Source organism: Piliocolobus tephrosceles, chromosome 21 (genome assembly GCF_002776525.5).
Source record: "Piliocolobus tephrosceles isolate RC106 chromosome 21, ASM277652v3, whole genome shotgun sequence".
Lineage (NCBI taxonomy): Eukaryota > Metazoa > Chordata > Mammalia > Primates > Cercopithecidae > Piliocolobus > Piliocolobus tephrosceles.
Window position 1 is genome coordinate 50,363,006 of NC_045454.1, and position 8,934 is coordinate 50,371,939.

Below are 8,934 nucleotides of genomic sequence, written 5' to 3' on the forward strand. Positions count from 1 at the left end.
ATATTATACAGCTGGGACCTGTAGTCCCAGCTATTCAGGAGGCTAAAGCAAGAGGATCACCTGAGCCCAGGAGTTTCAGGCTGCAGTGCGCTATGATTGCACCACTGCACTACAGCCTGGGCAACAAAACATGGCCCTGTCTCAAAAAAAAGAAAAAAAAGGAGGCGGGTACTGGGTACAGTGGCTCACGCCTGTAATCCCAGCACTTTGGGAGGCCAAGGCGGGCAGATCACTTGAGGTCAGGAGTTCAAGACTAGCCTGGCCAACATGGTGAAACCCCATCTCTACTAAAAATACAAAAAGTTGGCCAGGCGTGGTGGCGCGTGCCTGTAATCCCAGCTACTCAGGAGGCTGAGGCAGGAGACTCACTTGAGCCTGGGAGGTGGAGATTGTAGTGGGTTGAGATCACGCCACTGCACCCCACCTGGGTGACAGAGAGGGACTCTGTCTAAAAAACATAAATAAATAAAATGGTAAAAAGTCAGGTTCAAGGGGCTCTGGGGCCAGAGGTCCCAGGCAGCAGGCACAGTGCATGAAAAGGCCCTGACACAGGACCTCACCTGGTGCATCTGAGGAATCCCAAGAGGCCTGGGGGTGGAACAGAGTGAGCAAGAGGGAGCGCCGGGAAGATGAGCTCACAGGGCTTTGGGGGCTGCAGGGAGGGGTCTGCGTTTCACTCCGGATGTAGCCAGGAAGTGATTGGCAACGGCTGGGCTCTGACATCATGTTTTTCTGCAAAGATGAACAAGACGAACAAGGCATGACTCCTGTCCCCAAGGAGAGGTTTCGGGATGGAGCTGAGTCATCATTTGAACTTGCAGACATTTGTAAGACAGGCCTGGGGTGGGAGGAGGTGGGATCGCCAAGCCAGGTGGCAGTGGAGGCTCCAGCAAAGGCTAAGGCACACTGGGGACATTCTGAGGACAGTAGCAGGGAAGGGGCGGGGGAAATGGTGCACAGCAAGAGGCTGGCAGGTCTGGGACTGTGCCTCGCAGAAGCAGGTAGAAGGAGAGGCTCTGTCTGAGGTCACGTTTGCCTGGTTCAAATCCCACCTGCAGCCATCAACAGCTGTGTGTCCTTGGGTTGGTGGCTTAACCTCCCTGAAACTCCCTCTTTTCATGGGAAAGTCAGGTTGTGGAAAGGTTTACCCAAAAGAAGGACCTAGAATGGGCTTGGCATAGAAAGTGCTCCGTACACCTCCCCTACTGTAGTGACCTCGAAAGCCACTTGAAGCCGGGCGTGGTGGCTCACGCCTGTAATCCCAGCACTTTGGAAGGCCGAGGCGAATGGATCACTTGAGGTCAGGAGTTTGAGACCAGCCTGGCCAACATGGTGAAACCCCCTCTCTCCTAAAAATGCAAAAATTAGCTGGGCGTGGCGGAAGGCACCTGTAGTCCCAGCTACTCCGGGAGGCTGAGGCACGAGAATCGCTTGAACCCAGGTGGCGGAGGTTGCAGTGAGCCAAGATTGCACCACTGCACTCCAGCCTGGGAGACAGAGCGAGACTCTGTCTCAAAACAAAACAAAACAAAAACAAAAAGACAGAATGGTATACCCATCAGGCAGGACATTCCAGGGGCCTAAAGGTCACCTCTCAGTGACTCAAACAAAAACCAGACCTCTCTCTGGTCGAGGCAAAATTTCTTGCTACACAATGGACAGGAATCATCGTTCCCCATGCCCTGAGTATTTTACAATGAACACACTTTGTAAAAGAGCCACCAGCCTCCGCCTCCCAAAGTGTTGGGTTTCACAGACAATGGAACAGCTGGAACCCCTGGCAGCAGACAATGCTGGCACGGTGGGCAGCTTCGGGCCTGGCTCCAGTGATCTCCCACGGTGGTTAACTTTTTTTTTTTTTCTCTTAGAGATGGGTTTTGCTCTGTTGCCCGGGCTGGAATACAGTGACGCCATCACAGCTCACTGCAGCCTTGAACTCCTGGCTTAAGGAATCCTCCCACCTCAGCCTCCCAAATAGCTAGAATTATAGGCAGGGACCACCATACCCAGCTATGCAGCGGTTCTTCCTGCCCACTGCATAAAGAAAGACCAGGTAATTGGGTGTGGTGGCTCACGCCTGTAATCCCAGCACTTTGGGAGGCCGAAGTGGGAAGATTCCTTGAGTCCAGGAGTTTGAGACCAGCCTGGGCAACATAGGGAGACCTCTGTCTAAGAAAGTATTTTACTTAAAAAAAAAAAAAAAAAGAGGCCGGGCACGGTGGCTCACACCTGTAATCCCGGCACTTTGGGAGGCCAAGGCGGGCAGATCACTTGAGGTCAGGAGTTCAAGACCGGCCTGACTAACATGGAGAAACCCTGTCTCTACTAAAAATATAAAAGTGGTCAGGCATGGTGGTGGCAGGCACCTGTATTCCCAGCTACTCGGAAGGCTGAGGCAGGAGAATCGCTTGAATCCGGGAGGTGGAGGTTACAGTGAGCTGAGATTGTGACACTGCATTCCAGGCTGGGTGACAAAGCGAGACTCCGTCTCGAAAAAAAAAAAGAAAGGAAACAACGAAAGAGAAAGAGACCACGGTATTGTAGTAGATAAAGAGTTTAATAGACACGAGGCTGGCCACACCACATGGGAGAGGGAATTCATAACTCAAATCAACTTGTTCATACCTCATCGTTTAGAGGTTTTTCTTTATTGTGACAAGTCTCACTCTGTCAACCCAGGCTGGGGTGCAGTGGCGCCATCTCAGCTCACGGCAATCTCTGCTTCCTGGGTTCAGGCGATTCTCCCGTTTCAGCCTCCTGAGTATCTGGGATTACAGGCACGTGCCACCACGTCCAGCGAATTTTTATGTTTTTTGTTTGTTTGTTTGTTTGTTTTTGAGACGGAGTCTCGCTCTGTTGCCCAGGCTGGAGTGCAGTGGCTGGATCTCAGCTCACTGCAAGCTCCGCCTCCCGGGTTCACGCCATTCTCCTGCCTCAGCCTCCCAAGTAGCTGGGACTACAGGCACCCGCCACCTCGCCCGTCTAGTTTTTTGTATTTTTTAGTAGAGACGGGGTTTCACTGTGTTAGCCAGGATGATCTCAATTTCCTGACCTCGTCATCCCAATGTACTGGGATTACAGGCTTGAGCCATCGTGCCCGGCCTGTCTCACCTTTTTCTAAGGGGCCCACCTCTACCCCTACTCCACACATGCCCCAGCATTTACCGCACTTTCTTTCTTCCCCATGCTCACCATCCTGTAGCATGCCATACAATTCACTTATTTATTTATTTATTTATTTTTGAGACAGAGTCTCACTCCATCACCCAGGCTGGAGTGCAGTGGCACAATCTCGGCGCACTGCAACCTCCGTCTCCCGAGTTCAAGAAATTCTCGTGCCTCAGCCTCCTGAGTAGCTGGAATTACAAGCATGCTCCCTCACGCCCGGCTAATTTTTGTATTTTTAATAGAAAGGGGGTTTTATCATGTTGGCTGGGCTGTTCTCAAACTCTTGGCCTCAAGTGATCTGCCTGCCTCGGCCTCCCAAAGTGTTGGGATTACAGGCGTGAGCCACCGCGCCCAGCCCTATTTATTTATTTTTGAGACAGGGTCTTACTCTTGTCACCCAGGCTGGAGTGCAGTGACTCAATCTCTGCTCACTGCAGCCTCCACCTTCTGGGCTCAAGTGATCCTCCCGCCTGAGCCTCCCAAGTAGCTGGGACTGCAGGCATGAGTCACCACGCCTGGCTAATTTTTGTATATTTTGTAGAGATGGGGTTTCACTAGGTTGCCCAGGCTGGTCTCAAACTCCTGGCCTCAAGCAATCCTTCTGCTTCGTCCTCTCTAAATGCTGGGATTGCAGGTGTGAGCCACTGCGCCCCGCCTAATTCACTTATTTATAATGTGTACTCGCTTCCCCTCTGTCCCCCGAGTGCCTGCCACAAAGTAGAGGCCCCGCCAATACGTGTAGATTTCACTGCTTCATTCACTCATCTAACAGGCAGCTGCCAGCCACCGCCCCAGAGCTCTGCGCGCCTCCTGGATTTCTGTTGGGATCACAGGGTTCCAACTCCAGGGTCCTGAATTCTGATCTTAGATACCAGGTTTGGCCTCCAAGTTCTGGAATCTATGTTCCAGAATTCGGCTTCCCAAGACCCAGACCCCAGAATCCAGGCTCTGGAATTCAGGCTTCCCGAGATCCAGGCTCCGGAATCCGAGCTCCCTCAGAACCAGGCTCCGGAATCCGGGCTTCCTGAGATCCAGGTTCCGGAATCCGGGCTCCCAGAGATCCAGGCTCCGGAATTTGAGCTCCCTCAGATCCAGGCTCCCCAAGATCCAGGCTCCGGAATCTGAGCTCCCTCAGAACCAGGCTCCGGAATCCGGGCTCCCTGAGATCCAGGTTCCGGAATTTGGGCTCCCCGAGATCCAGGCTCCGGAATCCGAGCTCCCTCAGAACCGGGCTCCGGAATCCGGGCTCCTCCAGATCCAGGCTCCGGAATCCGGGCTCCTCCAGATCCAGGCTCCGGAATCCGGGCTCCTCCAGATCCAGGTTCCGGAATCCAGGCTCCAGGCTCGCATTCTGGGCCGGGAGCCAGCCACAGCCGTTAGGCTGAAATTTTTAAAATCTGGCGCCAAAATCCACTCCACGGGTGGGAGTGGCGGTGCCGGGTGGAGGTCAGTGGAATGGACGAGTTGGGGCTGGGGGCTTTACGGGCTGCATAGTCCCAGGGTCCGGGATTTCTCTCCCGCGGCCCCTCACCCTCTCCCCAAAAGCAGACAGCAGTTGGTCACTAACTTTCTTTTTTTTTCTTTTTGAGACGGAGTTTCGCTCTAGTAGCCCATGCTGGAGGGCAATGGCGCGATCTCGGCTCACTGCAACCTCCGCCTCCCAGGTTCAAGCGATTCTTCTGCCTCAGCCTCCCGAGTAGCTGGGATCACAGGCACCTGCCACCAGGCCCGGATAATTTTTTTTTTTTTTATTTTTTAGTGGAGACGGGGTTTCGCCATGGTGGTCAGGCTGGTCTCGAATTCCTGACCTCAAGTGATCCACCCGCCTTGGCCTCCCAAAGTGTTGGGGTTACAGGCGTGAGCCACCGCGCCAGGCCAATTGGTCACTAACTTTCTACCTCCCGGGGGAAAGAGGGTCCCGCGTTCGAATCCTGCCTCCTCTACGCCCCTGGTATGGATCCCCCAACCGGTCCCTAGCCCTCCCGTGCCTCAGTTTCCCATCGTGGAAATGGGCCCGGAGCCCTCTGCCGCATGTCGTGCCTGGGGAGGCCCCTCGGAGCGGACGGGGCAGCTTTGCGGGGTGCCCCAGACCTCGGGCTCCGGGCGCAGCTGCCAGCAGCAGCCTGGGAGTGGGTGTCCCCGGGGGACCACGGTCGCAGCTGTCACCGCCCCTCCCGCTCAGCGCCAAAATTTGAAAATTGCCCAGCGCCTCCCAAACTGCGCGCTGGGAGGGGGAAAGCCCCGGGCCCCACCCACGGGAAGCGCAGGGCTTTCTGGGACTTGGAGTCCAGTCCCTGGGGGTCCCGCGGGGATGGCTCCGGGCACCCGAAGCCCCTCCCCAGCGCCGAGACAGGAGGGCGGGGGTAGGTTCGAGACCCCGGTTTGCAGAGCGCAAGACTGAGGCCCAGGCCCGCGCTGTCAGGTTGGAAACGGCGCTCCTGGCGGGTGGAACAGCACGGGCAAAGGCTGGGGATGTGGGGCTGGGGGGATGGAAGTCCCCAGAGGGGCAGCGCGATGGGGTTGGGGGCGGGACCCCGCAGGGTCTCCAGTGACGGACGAGTAGGGGGATTAGGTCGGGCAGTGGCCAAGGTTGGTGGTCAGTGAGAAATTGATGCGGGGGGGGGGGGGGGTGCAGATCAGTCTGAGGGTGGGACCCTAAGACCTAGCCCGTTGACCCAGCTGGGCGCCCTGGCTCACACTTGTCATCCCAGCACTGTGGGAGGCCGAGGCTGGCAGATCACCTGAGATCAGGAGTTTGAGACCAGCCTGGTCCAACATGGTGAAACCCCGTTTCTACTAAAAATACAAAAATTAGCCGGGCGTGGTGGCACACACCTGTAATTCCAGCTACATGGGAGGCTGAGGCAGGAGAATCATTTGAACCCGGGAGGCGGAGGTTGCAGTGAGCTGAGATTGTGCCATTGCACTCCAGCCTGGGCCACAGAGCAAGACTCTGTCTCCAAAAAAAAAAAAAAGTGACCCCATTTCCCACCCAAACCTCAAACCTCAGTCATCCTTCTCCCCTCTGGCCCTGCCTCCTGTAGTATTATTTATTTCCAATTGTGCTTTACCATCTATGTTTTATATTCCTCCCTTTATGAGGAACGAAAACAGTATCAGGTCTCTAAATACACAGTCACAACCTAGTCCCCTCTTGCCTGACTGGTTTATTTGTTGTTTGTTTTGAGAATCTTGCAGCTGGGCATGGTAGCTCACACCTGTAATCCCAGCACTTTGCGGGGCTGAGGCGGGCAGATATTTTGAGGTCAGGAGTTCTAGACCAGCCTGGCCAATATGGTGAAAACCCATCTCTAGCAAAAATTAGCCGGGCAGTAGTGGCACATGACTGTAATCCCAGCTACTCGGGAGGCTGAGGCAGGAGAATCACTTGATCCTGGGAGGCAGAGGTTGCAGTAAGCCAAGATCACGCCACTGCACTCCAGTTTGCGTGACAGAGTGAGACCCTGTCTCCCCCGCCAAAGAAAAAAAGAGAGAGAGAGAGTCTTGCACTGTCATCCAGGCTGGAGTGAAATGGTGCGATCATAGCTCACTGTAGCCTCCACCTCCTGGGCTCAAGTGATCTTGACTCGGCCTCCCAAGTACCTGGGAATACAGATGCAAGTCACTACGATCATCTAATTAAAAGAATTTTTTTTGTAGGGGCTGGGTGCAGTGGCTCACACCTGTAATCCCAGCACTCTGCGAAACTGAGGTGAGCAGATCACTTGAGGTCCAGAGTTCAAGACCAGCCTGGCCAACATGATGAAATTCTGCAAAAATACAAAAATTAGCCAGGCATGGTGGCGCATGCCTGTCATCCCAGCTACTCAGAAGGCTGAGGCAGGAGAATCTCTTGAACCCAGGAGGCAGAGGTTGCAGTGAGCCAAGATTGGGCCACTGCACTCCAGCCTGGGGGACAGAGAGACTGTCTCAAAAACAAAAACAAAAAAATGTTGTAGAGATGGGTCTTGCTATGTTGCCCAGGCTAGTCTCGAACTCCTGGGCTCAAGCCACTTTCCTGTCTCAGCCTCTCAAAGTGCTGGGATTGCAGGTGTGAGCCACCATGCCGGGCTTCCTGCCTGGGTTCTAAGGCTAGGGATCTAGCTGGTAAAAGGGGAATATTAGCGAGTTAATGTTGGCTGTTGGAGGCAGGTGGGCATTTTCCCCCAGTGTCCTCAGTAGGCTGGAAAGGGCATTAGATTCTCAGTGTGTGATTTATTGGGGTCTCTGGCGGAGGCTGAGCCAAACCCCCAAGGTGAGATGTGTGAGAAGGAGTTCCCCAGGCAGAAGTAAGACCGGGCCAGTTCTAGGGCAAGAGGAAGTTATTCTCCAGTTGGGGCAATTTTGCCCCTCCGGTGACATGTGGCAATGTCTGGAGACATATTTGGTTGTCATAACTAGGGGGCTGGGGCCGGACGCGGTGGCTCACGCCTGTAATCCCAGCAATTTGGGAGGCCAAAGCGGGCAGATCACTTGAGGTCAGGAGTTCAAGACCAGTCTGGCCAACATGGCAAAACCCTGTCTCTACTAAAAATACAAAAACTTAGCTGGGCGTGGTGGCACGTGCCTGTAATCCCAGCTCTCGGGAGGCTGAGGCAGGAGAATCGCTGGAACCCAGGAGGCGGAGATTGCAATGAGCTGAGATCGCGCCACTGCACTCCAGCCTGGGCCACAAAGCAAGACTCTGCCTCAAATAAAAATAAAAATAAAATAAAAAATAAGTAGGAGGCTGGGATGCTCGTGGCATGGAATGGGTGGAGACTGAGGATGCTGCTCGACACCCTGTAATGGACAGCACCCCCTGTCTCCAACCCCCTAGAACAGAGAGTGATCTGGCCCCAGATATCTAGTGCAGAGTTGGAGAAACACTGCTGTACAGGTAGTCTTGTTAAATTACATTTTTGGGTTTTTTTTTTTTTGAGACGGAGTCTCGCTCTGTCACCCAGGCTGGAGTGTAGTGGCGTGATCTCAGCTCACTGCAACCTCTGCCTCCTGGGTTCAAGCAATTCTTGTGCCTCAGCCTGGCAAGTAGCTGGGATTACAGGCGCCCACCACCATGCCTGGCTAATTTTTGTATTTTTTGGAAAGACAGGTTTTTGCCATGTTGGCCAAGCTGGTCTCGAACTCCTGGCCTCAGGTGGTCTGTCCACCTCGGCCTCCCAAAGTGCTAAGATTACAGGTGTGACCCCCTCTCCCTGGCCTTGTTAAATAAAATGTATGGCAGGCCATTGTTTTAGACTGGGGTCTGTAGTCCCCAGCAGACCAGATAAAATTGGAATGGAGTCTCTAGTGCTAGGTACCACGTAGTCAAACTGAACATTTATTTTTTTATTTTTCGAAACAGGGTCTCGCTCTATTGCCCAGACTGGAGTGCAGTGGCACAATTATGGCTGACTGCGGATTTGAACTCGTGGATGCAAGCCATCCTCCTGCCTCAGCCTCCCGAGGAGCTGGGACTACAGGTGCGTGCCAGCACACATGGCTAATGATTAAAAAATTTTTTGGCTGGGTGTAGTGGCTAATACCTGTAATCCCAGCACTTTGGGAGGCCGAGGTGGGTGGATCACGAGGTCAGGAGTTCAGGACCAGCCTGGCCAAGATGATGAAACCCAGTCTTTACTAAAAATACAAAAATTAGCTGAGCGTGGTGGCGGGCGCCTGTAATCCCAGCTACTCGGGGGGCAGAGGCAGAGAATTGCCTGAACCCAGGAGGTGGAGGTTGCAGTGAGCTGAGATCACACCATTGCACTCCAGCCTGAGTGACAA